Raw genomic sequence first — 18,990 nt, forward strand, 5'->3', positions numbered from 1 at the left:
GAATTTCAAATGATTCTTGGCAACCTGCGTAACTTTCGTATAATTTTTATTCAGAGTTGACTGTCTGTTAAAGAAGAACATGCAATGCCTGTGACGATAATCGATTTGACTTTTAAAACGGCAGATACTTTTCGTCGGTTTTCGTCGCATTTTGAATACAAAACTTCTGGCGATTCCTTTTACTCGCGAAATTCCGGCTAATTGATTGTAAAATAGCAGGATCTGTATGCGAACTTACACGATAAATTAATCAGACGTCTAAATTCAATACTTCGCGTTAATACAAGAAACGTATAAAACGTTCGACCTATAAGCGACATTCTAAAAAACCAAAATCAATTTATAAAAATCTGTGACGTGCCATCGAATCGACAAAAATTCCCTCCTCTCGGCACGTTTTGTTCTGGCCTCGAAAGTTGAAAAGTTGGTGACGCACGTGGAACAATCAGAAGTATTATGCCAGGATTAAAATTACATCGTTTATATGTCAGAAATTTTCTCATTGGCTGACGCGAATGTCAACGGCACCTGCGCTGGCATAATATTCATTTTCCGTCAGCTGGTCAACCCGACGACGGTAACTTATTATCGTATTTTGCGGTTTCTAACGACACGGCGCGGTGTGGAAAGGGAAACGAGGCTTTCGCTTCAAAGTAATAGCGAATGTCTGCCGTATATTTCATGTTGAAATGAGTAACGTACACTGAACGCTTCCGACACCTGCCAATTAATATGAATCATCGTTAGAGAAACTGAAATACTGTGACAGAGTGAACCAGACCGCGGCGAGAAAAATCCTTTCGAGTCTCATCATTAACTTCTACGCGAACACATTCCATTATACACATGTTCCATTATCTGTACTCTCGTGTTAATTTTTAGATCGCTAGCAAATCGATCGATATACGTGGCATAATTTTTTTCTTTAATGAAAAAGGCCACGGTTACATTTCAATTTAAGGGGGTATTCTGGTCTAGACGCATGAATTTCGGGCGATTTTTGAAGCTCTGTACGAGCGAAACAAAAGATATTTTTGCTATCCTTCTTTTTAGCATTTGCTTATTGATATTTCGAGATTACGTAAAAAATTTACTGAAAAAAAACTCAATATTTAAAAAGTTACGAGCTGGCAAAGTGGGTGCTGCCACAAAAATGGGGTGTCGTGGCGTGCATGACATCAACCCTTCTGGTCATCTGAGACAAAAATGTGAACGGATTCTTAATTAGTATGGATGCCGCTATCGTCTGTACCTTGGAAAAGTCAATACAACATTTTTTCACAAAATGACGGCCGTTTGAAAAAAATTTCTTATTTCGCACGTTTTTTTGACAATTCCGAACGTTTAAAAAAATAGTAATATTAAAGATTTTGAGCTGAGCGTGATCCGGACGATAGAGGAGTATATAAGGAATATTCAGACCAAATTTAAAATAGATCGGTTCATTAGAACTTGAGATATCGTGCACGCCAACTCGAAAAAGGTAGTTTCGAGAAAAACGCGTTTAAAGTTTTGAGACAAGTTTACTCGGACAACGTCTACCGTCTACTATTCATTTGTTTCGGTCAGACCAGAGCAGATGCCACGTCATAAAAGTGGCTGTAACACATAAAATAATTGAAATTTTGAAAAATCCTTTTAAGGGCACATTCTGGAATGTCTAAACTTTGGAAATATGAAAAAAATTGTTTGATTTTTTGAAATTTCTAGACCAGAATACCCCCTTAAGGAAAATCGTTAGAGTGTTCTCTATGTATCCTAATAGCCAGCAGTGTATTGCGTATGAAACATGTAATTGATACTCGAAGACACGACAAAGTTGCATTCTAACAATTGTAAAATTCAATATGTCGTCAACCAGTTGCGCATGAAAATTATTTGCTCGTTTGAGCTTTTTCATTTAAACGACTGAACGAGTATTAAAACAATGATTAACATTCATCAAGTTAAGCTAACATTACATAATTAATGATATTCGTTTTTTTTTACATGGTAGTTTATTGTCTGTCTTCGATATCTTAGTATCTTTGAATTTACTGAATTATTCTTTATCCTTTTCCAACCGCATCATATTAAAATACTTTTCTCTGGTTATAAGATGACATAAACGTAAGAAAATCAACGGACGTGGACTTGCCATATTTTTCTTGCGTAATCTACGATACTCGAACCAACATGCTCGCATAATATTTATGACTGTGGCAATTAGCACATCTGTGGGAAACGTTCATTTATAGAATATGTATTCCACTATTTAAAGAATGAAATTAAAAGTAACTCGGCGATGGCGTTCGTATGATAAAGCCGACCCTCGGAAGTGTTTTTAGCGCAAGCGGCGTGAGTGCGATTAGGTAACATGTTACGTTATCTGCTGACGAGTTACGGATCTTACGTTAGCCAACCAATTCTACTGCCGTAAACGTGCGTACACCGTATGCCACTTGTCGAGGCTACGCAGCAGACATGTAGATACGCTAGAGTTAAGCCAACAGTGACGTAGACGTACATACATTAAATTCACACGAGCCGTCCACCAACAATGGCCACAGCTATTACCATGTGTACACTGCTGCTTATACAGGGTGTATCATAGCATGTGAGATCCACTTGAGCAGTGGACAAGAAGAATAAAAAAAAAAAGAGTAAGACAAGTTCGTGCGAACGTGTGTCCTATGTGACATCGTTAATAAATATTGACAATGTTGCATTAACAATACATATTGATCCTTTTAGTTGAGAAGCTTGAAGTATTGACGATATACAAAATGTATGGAAAAACACGTGAGACCCACTTGAGGAGAGTGGACAGGAGGCAGAAAAACAATGAAAAAAGTTCGTGTGAACTGGCCTTGTTTCTGTCTGACCTTGTTTCCATCTGACCTTGTTTCATAGCTGTTTTAGTGTTCCAATAATCCGCAACTGCTTACCTTCGTGGAAAGTCCTTGAAATGACTAGCCTCGGTCTGTGTTATTCGACATACACCTGAAATTGCTGAAAGATTGCAAAATTCTTCGACACGACGACTGCTAACATACAGCTTGCATACAGATCGATTCCGAGCACCTTCTATAAAATTAAGTGGTTGTGGATTATCGAAACAGAAAAAAGACTATAAAGCAAGGTGTGATAGGACACGTGTTCATATGAATCCTTTCTATCGTTTTAGTGTCTCCTGCTCATTCCTGAATTGGTTTCTGCATCTTATCGTACACCCTGTATGTTACTATATCCATTTACTATTTAAGTATTACTGGTTCTATTAACATCGTAAGTATTTACATCCTCCGCGTCCCTCGGTCGCTGCTTCCAATCCTAACATTTCTATGACATACTAATTTCCCTGTTACATATTTGTTGGCATTTATCCAAGTTGTTCAACATTTGTTCAATGACGTTAAAAGATCATAGAGATCATAAAGTAGAGAAGATGGATGAAATTACAAAAGATAAACATAATAAAATGGATAAGAGAAATAGAAAGACTGAGAAAGCAAGTAGGCAATAGATGGATGAAGCTGGAACCGGAAAGAGCCAAAAGCTGGAGGCAACGAAATGCAATATAGTGCGATAGAGAAGCCATCGTAACAAGGGCGAAAGCTACAGGAAACGAAGAGATCAGCAAATACAGTGCAGTAAGAATTAGCGATAAGAAAGACGATAAGACAGATCGTACGCTGGAAGAATGTGTTAGACGTGAGTGAAATAAAAAGCTACAAAGTAGCCAAGTCCATCTTGAGGCTGACCGGCTATGTAATTAATAAATATATTGCTGTAAGATAAACGTCGATCAAATTGCTTTGACGCTAGAATTTGAAAAGATTCGACCACTTTGTTCCGTTTTTCCAACGTCTACTATTATTCTGCACGTGTCGTGTCTTTTGTAGCTCTTATGAATAATCTTCAGAAACTCCTGGATCTTCATCTTATATAAATGCAAAGTTGTAGTTGAATTAGCATATATTCGAGTAACCGAATAGTTGCTTCGAAGCAATTATCGCGTTTTGTACGAAATCGCGAGATGTGCTAACGTTTATAAAGTTATGAACGTGGTTGTACGGGGGCCGAATTATGCGCGTTTCTTTCAGAGTGACGATCTCGCGAATGTACAAATGATATGGAACACGCACGGCTGCTCTATATTTTAATTAACTCCGTATCGTTAATTTGAAATGCGAATTACAAATTTGCTTTAATCGCGCTCGCGCCACTGTAGCTTCTGATTGTGAACGCGATATACGCAGCTGGGTGCGATGTCGTGATGAATATTAACACCCCGCCGACTGGTCCCGCGTTTCCACGGTTATTTTAACGTTCTATAACTGGCTGTAAGCGTCGTTTACGTGAATTTACTATCTCGCCGTAGATACATATAATGAGGTTATAAAATCGGTCAGATGTTGCACTCTACGGGCTTTAAGAATCTAAATAGCGTTTTCAGCATATACGTAGAGCTTAGAGAAGATAAGAAGCTGAAGATCTGGTTCTAAACTGTATGACGTCAATTTAGGATTAGTTCTTCCCTCACAGCGTATTTGAAAAGATAAGGAGCTTCGGATCTCGTCTTAAACAATTTAGACTTACTTCTTCGTTTTAGAAAGATGAGCAGCTCGAGCGCTATTCAAATATGAAAAGCGATTGTGTAAAAGATACATTAATCACGCTTTAATTTACTCCCATAGAGCGACTAATTTTTCTTCCAGCAATTTCATCGTTTAGCTACCAAACGAAACAATCTTTCGTTTCATTCGAATAAACGTGCTCCGAAACTATACGTCGAGTAGTTGCTTATGAAGGCAACAAAAACGAATCGCGACACTCGTCCTTCTAAACAAACAACTTGCTCCTCCTACATCTTTTTGTACCTTCTGAAAACAACGAAGAAACAACCTGTGTAATTACTAAAATATCAACTGTTCTTTCCCTGTCGAAACTCGATGTCGGAAACGAAATAGGATTCGCCGCGAACAGGCAAAGGTTGACCTTTAAAAAATCCAATTGGAACCGAGAGCAGGCAACTTGGTTTCTTAGCAAGACCCAGGATCGGCAATTAATTATTCGGAAGGCAACACGCTGTGGGAACATATTCGCGCTATTAAGTTGCAACGAAGGGTGCAATAGGTAACCGATACGCTACTGAAGTAGCGAAGTAGATCGCAGGTTGGGTAGCAAGGGCGTTGCATCATAGGCCCGTTTTACACGGTACACCTTTATGGGAATTACAAATCCCTCCGTGCCACCTATCAGGCCTTGAGAATACACGAGGCTAAGTATGTCCGCACGAGCCACATTATAAATCCTAATCGGCTACCGCACGGTCGACCTCCTTCCACATCTGGAAATATACACCGCATGCTATATACTCTATTCGCTTTGCTGGCTTGCTTTTACCAGAGATTTTATCCAGATATCAGCCTCGCCTTTATATCATCGGATAACGAGGTGTCGCAATACACGTTGGCCGGTAGCATAAATTGATGCCGATAAAAGGATTTATGGCAGAAGACAGGATAACGTTTAGAGAATTCTTTAAATAATTCAGCGTTGCTCGTTTCATACGTGACAATTTCGCAACATGTCATTTAAGCACTGTGCAGTATGTTCGTCAGATAAGGCTTTCCAATTTTTAGCCGGAGTGGCTTCTCATCGAAAACGGAATTCAAAGGCGGAACAATCGTACGGGATCGATCTGTACGATATTTCTTTAAACAATAAAACAATTCACAAAAATACGTACAAAGCTGTCAAGCTGTCTGCGATCCCGACTTTTTACTCGAATATAGGAATATAGGTGCGGTAATAGGAATGAAATTGAAAAAATATTGAAATCCAGCAAGAATTTACTAGGCCAGAAAGCATATTGTACGTGAAACAAAGAAAATATAAATACGAAAGGAACCGCGTTACGCCCTTCTTTGTTTTTCGTGCGATATTCTACGAAATTAAAGTTCAGCTATCCTTCAAACTAATCGCTTTTCGATTATGTTACCCTAACACCTTTTATGTAGAGTGACTAGAGGTAGAGATGTACGTGAAAAAGGAGGAGGGTTTCTGTTTAAAAAAATAGCGCAATTGCAAAATACACGTCTACTCTTGCGCTTGTGAAAGACATTAGTAGTTCACTTTGAACCATCTATTTTCTCTCTCGCTTTTTCCTCGTACATATCGTCTACGAGAAAAACAGCGGCCAGTAAACCCGTGAACACCCTGTATACAGGTATTTATGAATCGAGCTTATAAAGGAAGGGCGTGATAAGTGAATGTTGCCAGTGTGTATTTCGGAAGCTTTAAATTAATCATCTAAATATGTAAACGCTCACTATTAAATGGTAAGTAGCAGATGATTTATGGATTTATAAATTATGTATCTTCTTGCTTTATATAAATGCAAACGACGATGTTTTGATTTTGCTCCAAGTGCCATCACATTAAATTATCTTACGCTATGACTATTAAAAACTATACAAATAACAATGAAAAACTTTTCTCGATGTCATTCTAAATGAAACATTCGCTAGTATCACAAAAGCAAAGAAAATATTTAGACGTTCAGATTTTGCTGCAACTGAATTTTCCAACTCGAGTTCCAACTTGATTTTAACAGTGTTACACACAAATATTAAAAAATGCCAGCATGTTCTATAATTTATACATTTTTATAGCCACCGTGAATTTATATTTTATACGCATCTAATGAAAGCTAAATTAACTTCCTTTTGAACCGTTTCGTTGAACATATTTTTATTCGCATCAGCGATCTCTATTTGTCAAGCTAACCTGTGATCTTGTGGAAGCTTTATAAATAGAACTGTTAATAATTCACCTTAAAAATTCATAAAATTTAAGCGAAGCACTTAACCAAGGTAGTCTCTTTCTGAAATTCGAAATAGAATTTTCTGTTCTTTTATTAATTTTACTCGCTCGTTTTCCTTTTCGGTTCCATTCTATTGTAGAAAGCGTGGCGTCGTTCCTTTATCCTTCGAATAAATCACGGTGGTATAGGCACTAAATATGTCACCCGCCAACATTGGAACACAGGACAGAAACACCCACCCCTGCCACTAACAAGTTTATTTTGAGAAAGCAGCCGAGGATAGTTTATGCAACATCTAACATTCCAATGGACGTTAAGAACGTGTTTTTTAATGGTCTCTCGCGATTCGATGTACGCAGTTGATATTTATATTATAAAATCATCGTCCTACCTTGAACTACATATTATACAATAAAGCTATCATGCTGGGAACCATAGGTTTAAATAAAAATAATCTACATAGACAATACAGTGAATCTTTTCATAGAAAATTAATATTTTTATTGCAAAGATAGAAGCAACTAAGTTTAGTATAACTTAAATAAATGATAAATAAAATATTTGAGGATTATCGAGCGTGAAACGTCTGACATTTACAACCAGAATCTGTTTCGTGGTGTAATCCATTCGTTCGAACATCGGGAAACACGGCTCGACATCCTTGATTTCGTCAACATCAACGTTATCTCGACGATCTCGCGTGCTGATGCATAGCATTTTGCAAGACGCGATACCTAAACGAGTGCCGCGAGACACACGCAAATTTGTTGTTTCTGTAACTTTCTTCACGACCTTCCTGGCTTTCTCCTGAATCGATGCAAGATAAAATAACGTATTTAAAAGAATCTCACTGCAAGAGAATCGATGAGGTTGCTCGAATAATAAAACATCTGTCCTTTCCGATAATTTGAGCAAAGTAAAGAAAACCGACTGAAGACGAATCAGCGTCGAATCGATTTTTTAAACGTGCTATAAATTCACAGCTAATTAATACTCGAGCGTTAAACTTTCGCACTTTGAACGTACTTTTCACTTTCTCAATACAATTTACAGTGGCGAATAAAAATCAGTTTAAAATTGATGCATTTTATTGAAATAAGAATTTTGATTTTGTACAAAGAATACCATGTTGATAACAGTCGTCTATTCTGTGGTATAAAATTTTTGTTTAATTCTTTTTTAAATTTTTCCATCGAGACAACGATCTACAGTGAGGTCCGTTATAACGAGATGTGATAAAGTGCACGCGTACCGAGCGAAAATTCAAAGTCGATTTTCTCGAAAACAAAGCCTCAAACGAACAATTTTTATTCTATATTTTCGACTTCTTTTTTCGCGTAGAATCACCCCCTTTGCGCTTGTACTACCAGTTACCAACCACCCTGTATATTACATACATTTACCCATTGCTCCTATTGAACATAAATGGATTTTGTAAAATTATACTGTCTTTTCGTATTCCTTATCTTCACATTTATTTTATAAATGTTCTTTCATCCACCACTGTACATCTCTTCTTTCGGCTGTTCACTTGTCCTTTCATCGTTTATTCCAGCTTCTCGTGCTTACTTCCGGCTGATCCCATTTTCCTTCCCCTTTCGATCTACCTACATCGTTTTAGAGGAGCAAAGCTAACGTACTTCTTCGAGCAACCTTATAAATCCTAATCGGCTTCCAATCAAGTTCCACCCTTCTCCCAGGACAGTAGGCGGCCCGAAAATTTATTCGACTCGTTCGAAATCCCTTTTACCTCGATTTGTATTCCGCTCGACTACGGTGTTGGAAGTAGAAATTTTTGAAAATCTAGTACAAACAAAAGCGAAATTACATTTCTTTTCCTTCGATCGAATTTCTCAGCCGTAAGAAGCGAAAGGAAAACACTGACACTGCTTATCTTCCTTTGCTTCGATTCAAAAGAATTTGATCAAATTCTACGAATTCTTACTAATATCTTTTTATTCTTTTTTCAGGATTTATTATACGAAGTATTTTACCCGCGTGGAATGAACAACGATAGAAGCTTTGCTCGACAAATTATTTCGGTGTTAAAAAGTTTCTTAGTTTATTTAGAAATCTTCTCATTTAAATCTAACATTTTTGCGCGTGTACGTGTGTGTTTGGATAATATAATGCAATCCCACTTATGTTGGAAATCCCTGCGATATTATGCGGGATATGTGTGCGGTACAAATCGTTCGCCACGATATTTCGCCTGGTTGTAATAGTTTAAACAAAGAAATACTTCGAACGAAAATTAATATAAATGTGATGTAAATTTTTCTAATTAACGCGTTTCTGCAATCTGTCCGAGTTTAAGCAAATATATGATAACTGTCAATTATATGTGAATAAAAGCTACTCAAAGACTCAAGGTAATATTCAATACTATTGGAGTTGTTCTTTATGCCTACAGAGCTTATTACCGCTATCTATCTCATCTGATTATACATCTGAACTGAGTTCTGCATTATTGATGAGTTCGTTTAATGTATTCACTTTTGCACAATTACCGCGCATAACGTAGGATTATTAAACCGTACACGTCACTTGTAAAATATTAATTCAAAGAATTAAAGGACGATCAAGTTTCATAGTACTCGATAAATTTCCCTATGGTCGAATGTAATAATTTAATTTGTAAATGTGTCTTGCTTTTTACAAATGAAACTAAAGACTAGACGAACAGGTAAACAACTTCCAATTTCGAGAAAAGGTGACTATTACAAACTGCGATATTACTAATTCGATACTTTGATAAAAAGAAAAATGGAAACTGATTAACTAATGGAGAATTAAAAAGGTAGAAGGTGAGATAGAATCTGTAGGAACATAACGAAGGATAAAATACTGCTAAAAGTATTATTCCACGTGAAAGTTTGCAGAGAACATGTACATTTTATAGAACAAATGTTTGAATCGCGCGATAAATCGATCAAACAAAATATATTGGCTAAACGTGCAATATATTGATCGAATCGCGTATTACAAATTTGCGACATGAAAAGGAAAAGATGAAGTGATATTGATGTAACAGTCATTCCTAGTTGTGGAGAGTATTGAATAATGAAAAATACTTCGGCGAAAGAACAAGAAATAAATCGGATAAAATAACTGCGCAATAATTCTCGAAAATGGAATGTTTACGTGTTTGGCATTTTGCGCTACATGAAATAATAGGAAACATATTTCAAAGCCTATATTTGAGCAAGCTTATACTTGTCCAAAGCTTATATTTCATCGTACATTTGTACATTTCTCAAATACCGGAATAGAATGGACAACCTGTTGCATAATTTATGCGAAATGAAAAGTCCCGTGATGCAATTTTCCATATTTTGCAACTTTCTAATATTATATTTTATATATCGCTACAATATCGTATCCGTACGAACGTTGTCGTTCCAAAATTTGAAATTAGTAAACGAATGCTATCCAATTTTGCTTCAACACATTTTGGAAAACTCGCGATAATACGCGTTGAATGTAAAAAAGAAGCGTTGGAATAAAACTGTCAAAAATTTATTATTTAACGATCCTGAATAATCGAGATATTTGTGCCACGTTTTTACGGGATTAAATTTCGAAAATTCGAAGCTGTTGCGAGCATAAAGCACTTAGCATTTCGGAAAATGTACGTGCACATGGGATGCGAATAAATCAAGTCAGGGAAATGCCATATCAAAATTGTGATCGAAAATAGTCTTTGCCAAACAGTAAAGGAAATACGATCACATTCGAATTGAAGCTACATCGACCTATCAGTATTCGTTATTTAATATAAATAGAGGTAAATGGGCAGCTATTTGATTTTATATAAATTAAGAAATATGCAGTTTCGAAGAATAAAAATAACCACCCGTTACTTCAACTAAATAGACAAAATCGATTAGAATATTAAATTTTATCATCCTTGCATTTCTTCGCTTTTAGACTTGTCGATCACTTTTTCCAACGCACGTAGATGGAATAGGAAATTAGAAAAGCTATAAAATTAACATTTTGTTGCAAATGACAACGTGAGTTCGTGCTCGCCATCGCATATACAGATGCGTTAGTTATAAGAAATAGTAACTAGAGGATGATCCTAGCTACAATCGGTAGATTTAATCGATAGGCTGAAGATGCCTTTTTGTTTTTATACCTAGATTTTGTAAGCGCGTGCAATAAAGATTTTTTTTGGCTCAGAACGGTGTGATAGATTTATTCATTCAATAAAATAATAACTATCCTGATCTTACCTCTGAGTATAGAAATAACAACACATTTGTGTAGATCTCGGTATGTATAGAATTGACAAATGTGTAATAAGAAAAATTTGTTGAAGTAAAGAATGCGTAATATTATGTAGAAGTTGTTTTAACTCAATACATAGCGTTTTAAAAAATACAAATGTATAAAAATTTTGTTACTCCAAGGGATATTTCATGTACATTAATTTAATGTAATTTTTACTATACACACATTTAAATTACTACTGAATCAACTATATGTATCATGTGGATTTTCGATTTTCAGAAGCGTCGCTATAGTTATTTTCAAAGCAAACAATCTGAAATATCCTTGGAGAAAAGAAGAAAAATAACTAACAGCAGAAAGGTAAACGTTCGTTTAAAGAAACGTAAGGTATATAGACTTGAAAACTACTAGAACTAGAAAAATTAAGGAATACAGTGGTCGCTTGAAGATTACTACATAGTTTTTCATCTATTGCTCATAGCTATACACCTTGCTCAATTTGTATAAACGATGCATGAGTATCAGTAAAATAAATGAATGAACAGCCAGCCAAGGATAGAAAGTAATGTTTACGATCTTATTTTGAAATTAGTAGATACATAACATATGAAATATGAATGATCTATTTTAAATACTATCAATGTATTAAAATTAAATACACGACTTGTGTTAGGATGTTTAAAATATTTATCGCTAGAGTTTATTGCTCAGAATAATCTTTCCATTTCAAGGAACCTTCTCTATCTTATCTGCACGTTAACAAGTACGTAGATAAGCTGAAGGTAACGAAGTCCATAAATGACAAAACTATATCATAATGCCTGGTATTCTCAGATACCACAATTTTTTCTTTTTTTTTTTTTTACTGCATATTAACTTCTAAAAACAAGTTTTATAGTGTCATAACACCCTGTGGTTCCAGCTCTAATAAAATATAAAATCGCCTTCAATCTTTTTGCCTGTGTTCTTGTAACTAAATTACATTTGCTAAAAAGAAGTAAATGTCTATATGATTTCCAGCGTATAGCTTTTAGCGTGTACACCGAAAGGCAGGTGGAAAAGAAAAGACGCGTACAATATGTCCATACCATATGTCCAGGAATCTCGAATGTGTTGGCGAACGGATGAATTTAAAGTAGATCCGCGGCACATATGGAAAGACTGGTCCGCCATGCTAAGGTATAAAAGAGCGAAAGCTGGCTATAAAAAAGAGAAAAAGCACATCGCCGGAAGGGTAACGTGTCGATTACGTGGGATACGACCTTACAGAGGAGGTCTCTTTTGCCCTGGGATTCCTTTTAATGCTACTCATCGTGAATCGTCGTCTTTACACTTCTCTCTCTCTCTCCCTCTCTCTCTCTTTCTCTCTCTCCTTCTCTCTAGTTGCTATCGTTTCGCTTTAATCGCTAAGGATGATTCGGACACAGCAAAAAATTTCCCATTGTACTCCCTATACTCTTTGACATTCGATTTATTAGTTAAAAACGACTTCGGCATTGTACAGGAGGAAGAATGAAAAGGTTTTGTAAGTTTTTACATTGCCAGCTGGGGATCGTATAAAATAAATTTCTGTCGCATCTTTTTATGCGTACGATAGAAATTGCTGCGCTTGAATAATTATAAATCGCGAAATAATTACGAAGTAAGGAACACTTGACGCGTAGAAATATAGAGGAACAAAATCGTTACACGTTGCTCAGCCGTCTTCAATTTACGCTTATTTACGAAGATCATGGAAATTATGAAACTCAGAAAAATATGTAGGTTGTAAAAGTAAAAGTATCGTCAGAATGTTTCGCCTAACTTTATCACCTGGATTATCTCTCTTGTTTTTTGATAACATTGAACAATGTTTCAGCAGAAGTTGAATGGTTTCGAGACGGACATAACTTGATATTTTTATTAATACGGTGGTCACCGATGCTTTTTGAAACGAGATCCTGTATTTTTGAATACATTAGTCAATCCAAAAAAAAGCATCAAGTATTAACCAATTTATGTCGAGAAACTATTAATTTATCAGACATTTTAACTTCAATTTATGAAATTTACGTACGAAAGATGAAGACAGTATAAACGCAAGAATACCGTTCTTCGATCGAGTTACCAGCAGAACTTCCAGAGAATTATTTTGTGGACGGATCAGTATCCGAAGAAGACGAAGACTTTCTCATCTTCGCGCCCATTTTTATCAACTTTCCCATCCCATTTTGCGTAAATGCCACTGTGATACTTTCTCTTCCTTGAGGAATGCTCCTAAACGTGCTGCAAGAATATCTGAAGAATGGACATTTTCTAACATGCTCCTTTGGATGTGTCCCTATACTTATACACCGTAGTAGCGTACCTGTTACATCACATCTGACACAGTATCAGAAATCAGCTACTTCGCTGGAAACCAAATTAACGTGGTATTCGATGAAATTCGCCGAAGACAAAGGCCGCAGCACGTATCATCGCTTCGTACGAAGAAAATGACGCGAAAGTCAATTATTACTGACCTCGTGGGCGTCTGTCGCTGTTCCAGCATGCCATATATAAAGTTCCTAACTCTCAAGGGCAATCGCTGATACACTTCTAGGCCTCTTCCCTCTGACACATTTCAGATATTAGATTTTGAACGTCAATCAAGGCGGTTCCATCGATCGTTATAGCGGCTATATGACAGAAGCGGATTACACGGGAGTGCCACTAGTGACAGTGTGCTTCGTACGCTAGCAGGGCTCGTATCGCGGACGTTTGAATTTTTTAAAGCTTAATGGAACTTGAAAATTGCGAAAGATAGGCTTGATTCACTTTGAATTTGCCTTTACATTGCAGATAAAAACAATTGCTTTACGCAGAAGACTAAGAATTCAATAGAAATTTAACTTTATTCTTGTTAAACGTCTGAAGCCTCCTACGAGGCTTATTTCATCTACAATGAGGAGTAACTACGATGTTTTTTTATTATATGTCTTGTTTAGAACAGGAATTACTTCTTTTTCAAACAAAATTGTAGTTATAGAGTATTATCCTTCGTTGAAACCCTGGAGAGATATCATCTTGGAAATGTAGAGGTTGTTTAGTCGTGTTCAACTCACGTCCAATTTATTGAGGACTTGTGTAAAGGATTGTGTAAACGGTAACGAGAACTTGTTCGTTATTGAAACCGTCGAATATATTTAAAATGATTAAACAAATTAATGCACGGACAATATTCGCTGGGATGTTCGTTCAATAATATAAGTCGTAAAATAGGATCGCTAGTGACTCGTTAATTAGATCGCTGATAATTCGTTGATAACTGATCGACAACTGACTGTAACTTCTTTCCTTGTGATCGCGTCTGCTTGTTTGTACTGGTCGGGGAGCAGTCGGAAAATTCAAATTCGTCTTCGTTCGACGGTCGCACGTAGCGGCGACATTATTTTGCTCGGAGTTTATTTATCGTTATGTTTCGTGCGTCAAGGCGATGTCAATGTCCCGAGACAAAATAACAATATGAGTTGAATTGTCCTCTAACTCATATGCCGCTACAGAAATTTTATCAGTCATCCAATTTAGAACAGTTTGATAACAATATAACAGTAAGAAATTTATTCTTTAAATTATGATCAAGTTAATTTATTCTTTTGACCAATTTGTAACAAATTTTATAACGAATTGAACAGAATTAATTTCATTCCTAATTTAAAAACATTTTATTTTGAATTTATCCATTATATTCTTAATTTCTATAATTACCTGCGCAGCATCGAATTTTCCGTGCATTTGTTTCAGCGCATATCAAACAGAGAAATATCGAATTTGTTAAATATGCTATGTATTTATACTTATTGTTTGTGATTTTCACAAATACAGCCACGATGCTGGAATATACTGATGAAGAAGAGTATTTATGTTTCAATATGTGTAGCCATAGACACACGAAAAATGAGCTGTCGAATAAAATTTGCTAATCTGAAAGTCATTTATCACGACCTTTCTTCTTCTTCTTCTTCTTTTTATTCTCGTCGCTTAAGAAAAAGGAAAACAAATCGTTCTTGAAAACAGACGTAAACTAGATTCTTCGTAGCGAGACACGCGAAGTAGTTTTCTTTTTGTAGATTGAAGGTCGACTACGTCTTTTTAAATTAATTGACGCAGCTCGTCGCTTCCAACAGAAACTGATTCTCATGATGAGCAGAACGATACGACGGAGGAACGTTTGTTCCTGATTTTCATGGCCAAGATCGATCTGTCTAAATATATCGAATATTCGTATAGCATATTATAAACATGAGAAATTCTTGACAGAATTCTCGACGAGAATGATTCAAAGATAACAATCCATTTGCATGGAAATTAATTTCCATTTAGTTTCTCGAAAGTCTACTCGCATGGTACGTACTATGCGGAATAAGTGTGAAATACTATACGACGCGGCTAACAGAAACAACGTCGTAAACATCGTGCAGACGCAAAGCAATAAAATGTCGAGCGTTGATCGCGTAAGTCAAAAGGCCCGCCATTCGCTTTTGTACTGGATACATCAGATTATAATGCAATGACCCGAAGAAACATCTGCCAGGTCGAGACTTACTGTTAGAGCTGCATTGCTAACACGACAATGCATCATGCTACGTGTTCGTTTAAAGCCGTTTCGTGATCCTCATAAACGTCACAGAAGATATAATCATTTCGTTCCGGCGCACCTTAGTTTGCGAGTCGATGTAATCTTGGACATAAAAGTAACCGGAGTTTCTTAACGCCTGTGAAAAAAATCAACTATGAAATTTTCTACCACTTCGTAAACACGAATACCATCTATCGTGGAACAGCTTAATTTATACCAGTCGTGCCGAAGTACTTGAAGCTAGCATCTCGTTACTCTAATTACAGATAGAAGGTTAATTTTATACAATAATTTGATCACGTACAAAAATCTTCCTAGAACGATATAATTTTATTTTATCGTTTCTTTAACCTAACAGTGTTCATTTTTTTATTTTATTTCTGGCTAAAATCATCGACGAACGTAGCTTCTATAATTCAGTGATCTTATCGTATTCAAAAATCTTTCCGGAATAATACAATTTTATTTTATTTATTTATCTTGTGTGCTCTAATAGTTTTGTTCGCTTTATTTCTATAATTATAACTCTATAATTCAGTAATTTTATCATCTTCGAAAATCTTCCTGGAACAATAAGATTTTATTTGATCTTTTATTTAGTTTAATCATTTTTGTTTGTCTATTTTATTTCCGACCAAAGTGATTAAGGAATATGAAAGCATATTGAAAAATAAGAACGTATACACATAGAGTGAACGCAATCTCTTCTAGTCAATGGTGTTCAACGATATTAATTGGATAACATCCATTTCTGAATCGATTCTTTAATTTATTTTTTCATTCGTTACGATAAATGTATTTATAGAAGCTCCCTCGTTTCACAGAATTGTTACACGATAATCGATAGCATTGCAATCGGGTCAAATAACATCTATGTATCGAGACCTATAAAATAAATGCAAATGACAGCTAATAATACGGTTTTCCAAGAAACAAATATATTGGGACATGATACTAATTAATTTTTAAAACTTAACCGCTGTATAGACACGGAACAAATTGTACTGAAATAGCTTTTGCGTAATAATAATTGATGATGACTCAGTGCGAAGGCATAATATTCTTATACGTTGCGCAACATCGACAAGCGCGTATGATTCAGATTCTAATAAAATAGTTCACGAGATCAGAATAATAGCAATGATTAAATAAGAAACTAGAACAATTATGCAAATCATGTTCCGCTTGTATTATCAAGCGCAAGAGAAAATGGACGTCTTTAAAGCAACGAGAGACTCAGATTTAGATATATTCGGATTTGTTTCGAATTTTGCCAGAATAATAACAGTGGTAGAGACTTCTACCAATGCAAATGAAATTTCAAAACGTTTCGAATAACACGTACAATTTTTGTTATATATAGAAATATCTATGGCTGAGGCAGAAGATACCAATGTTATATTTTTGCAAAAATAAGTTAAACCCGGTGATATTGATTTTGTAAACAGTTGTATATTCCATATAAAAAACGACAATTTCCAATTCTATCTAGAAATGACTATGACGACATTTGTACATGCCAATGTCAACATTTTTGATAAAATAAACCTTCTGCGAAAGATACCAAAGTCAAGCTAAAAAGAACAAATAGCACGAGCATTAATTCTCTCTTTTTGCATCAGAAAAGAAATGTCAAACAGCTGGAACTTTCGTGTCAATGTTATTTGGAAAGGAAATACCAATACTTTAGCTTTATAAGTACGATAAATGACATTGCTACTTCTTGCATCCAGCAACGAGAATATAAGCTATGAGGAAGAGAAGCCTTTTGACAGATATGCCGAAGTATAGTTAACATGACGTGATGAGGATTCTGCCAATGAAAAGACTCGTGTTTCTTCGTCTGAGGTCAAGTAGCCAGAGTCCTTTAATCTTCGAAAGTCTTGCTATTGTGGTTGCGCTAGAGGGTTGAATCGCGTTTCTAGTTCGCTGTTACGCTTTATGCTTCCTTTTTGTATAGCGTTTGCTATGAAGAGCATGTGCAGATCATCATGGAGGAGAGTTTTATTCGATACGTACCATTGTGCCATTGAACGGAGGATTTTTCACCAGACTCTCTATAAAACTGCAATGCTGGCTTTACTAGCACATCCCCAAAGTTCCATTTGTACGTCCATATTAATATCATTCTGTACATAAGAATTTAGTTTCCTAGCGATAATTTTGATGTTCCATCTATCAGCCAGTTTGTGTCTTCGAATCTCCGATCAATCTGACTTCCTTTTGCTTACGTGTATCTCTTCCAGCTGCGGTGCTAAGTGTCGAACCGACGTTGCCGATGTTTGCGTTGAAATAACACATATAATAAATTCATAAAAGATATCTGCGAGTGTTGGAATATTTTCGTGGAGCCTAAGTTTCTAAACCGGTGGAAAGTTAATACGAAGTAGAGGCAAGGGAGAATCGCGGTCGCGCGCTGCGTGAGCGTAACTCTCCCCTTTCCTTTGTTTGCGCGAGCCTAACTTCTCGGTTGCAGGTCACCGGGAACTCGGGGAAATCTGAGAAATGCGACCTTTCCAACATTTGCTCCGGCTCTCAGCTTCTCTCTCCTTCGCGTTTTCTCTCTTTCTCGATCGAGCTGCGCGCAGTTTCTCACGCCTACCCACGCACGCTGAGAGTGATGAAGCAGTCACACTTGTTGCACGTTTCCCTTCCGTAAGCACCCCGTACAATCGCAATTCCAAGTATTTCGACTTGACTAATGCAATTAAGTAACATAATACGCGCCGGTCTCGATACAGTCGATCGAACTGCGTCTTAAATATTATGTCCGCTTCTTCTGGCGATAATTTGAGGCGAGCGAGTAACAAATTAGCCATATACGTAGACCGGGAATTTATTTGTCTTAATACGAAAATTTATTTCACCCGTCAAATGAAGCAATTGCTTCATTTTGAACATCTTTTATATTTTTGTAGTGTACGTGCATTCTTTAATTTCTCACGAATGCGTAAGAATGCAAAGTCAAATTACATGTGCTTTCAGAGAAGAAAAAATAAGATATAGCATCATATTTCATTTTAGGCATTCGGCCGATCCTTTTATTCAGTTGAATTCGATTCACGTATAGCGTGCATATTGCAAGCGTATTTATTATTAATGCAAGCTTTTGTATGGATTATTAACTATTATCAATATCAATAAATAACAAAGAAAGGTCTTTAAAATGTAAAGATGTAAAGGTTTTCTGCTACGACAAACAAGAATGCAGGATATTTACAATAAATAAAATAAAAAAATGTATAAAAAAGGAAGTGCTTCGGTACTTCCTTCTAACTTTGGTAAATAAAAAGCTACTTCTACACCTGTTTTATTACATTCCTTATTATATATTTAAGTTATATAT

At 36.1% G+C, this 18,990-nt stretch overlaps 1 long non-coding RNA gene across 1 annotated transcript; it reads right to left on the bottom strand.

Annotated features, from left to right (window-relative positions):
* Nucleotides 1-1,219: 1,219 nt before the first annotated feature.
* Nucleotides 1,220-16,112, bottom strand: LOC117207534. Its single transcript, XR_004487541.1, has 3 exons — nucleotides 16,103-16,112; nucleotides 2,845-2,848; nucleotides 1,220-1,526 (listed from the first exon to the last, which is right to left on the bottom strand). It is a non-coding gene; the product is annotated as an uncharacterized LOC117207534 (long non-coding RNA).
* Between the last annotated feature and the right edge of the window lie 2,878 nt (nucleotides 16,113-18,990).

Source organism: Bombus bifarius, unplaced genomic scaffold (assembly GCF_011952205.1).
Source record: "Bombus bifarius isolate JDL3187 unplaced genomic scaffold, Bbif_JDL3187 scf7180000008035, whole genome shotgun sequence".
Classification (NCBI taxonomy): Eukaryota; Metazoa; Arthropoda; class Insecta; order Hymenoptera; family Apidae; genus Bombus; species Bombus bifarius.